We start from the raw sequence: 802 nt of genomic DNA on the forward strand, positions 1-802 counted from the left end.
ATACGTGTGTGTATTTTGGCAACAGTGGTAGCGATTTTGCTCTGCCATTTCTTAACGACGTAATATTGACATAACGAAGTAATTTTGTCATTATTTCCCCATTCGACAGTGACGTAGCACGTCTTATTTCGATTTTATGTTCTACAGTGTGCATGCAAGAGCATAGGTCTGTTTATTTTCACTTCACGTCGATAACTTGAAGAGAACATCCTGGAGAAAGGGGTGTTGATAGGCTGTCATAAGAATCGGCCAAAGAACGGGGTATTCAATGCTAAAATGGATGTCTTCCAACGTAGACAAACAAGACAGTTATATATCTTGAATGAAAATGTGTAAATTTCTAGACATACCTGTGGACAAAATCACAGCAAGACTTTTTTTTGTGTAATGTAGGCCCTGTAGACCCATGCATTGTAAAATTAGCACGTCTGCAGATGAACACATATAGCAAATATTCTTAGATCAGCTCCTACAGGATCTTAAAGTCCGAGATTTGGAACTTATATGGCTTCTTACGGAATCCATAAGCCTTATTTTGAGGTTTATGGATGCGTGATATCCATCGCTTGTATCGTGTTACGCGGCAGTGTAGGTTGTGACACCTATGTTAGCAAGAATTAATCAACCCGTAAAAATGTCGAGAGAGAAAAAAAATGGCGCTGAAGAGAAGAAACGGGATATTATCCATAGACACTTTGCCTTCGAACGAAAAAAAAAGGGAGTTAAAACATTGTCAATGAAGCTCGAATTCCTAAACACGAGTAATGGAAAACGACCTCTATGGGAACTCCCACTAAGGGCG

Source organism: Penaeus monodon, chromosome 19, assembly GCF_015228065.2.
Source record: "Penaeus monodon isolate SGIC_2016 chromosome 19, NSTDA_Pmon_1, whole genome shotgun sequence".
Taxonomy (NCBI): domain Eukaryota; kingdom Metazoa; phylum Arthropoda; class Malacostraca; order Decapoda; family Penaeidae; genus Penaeus; species Penaeus monodon.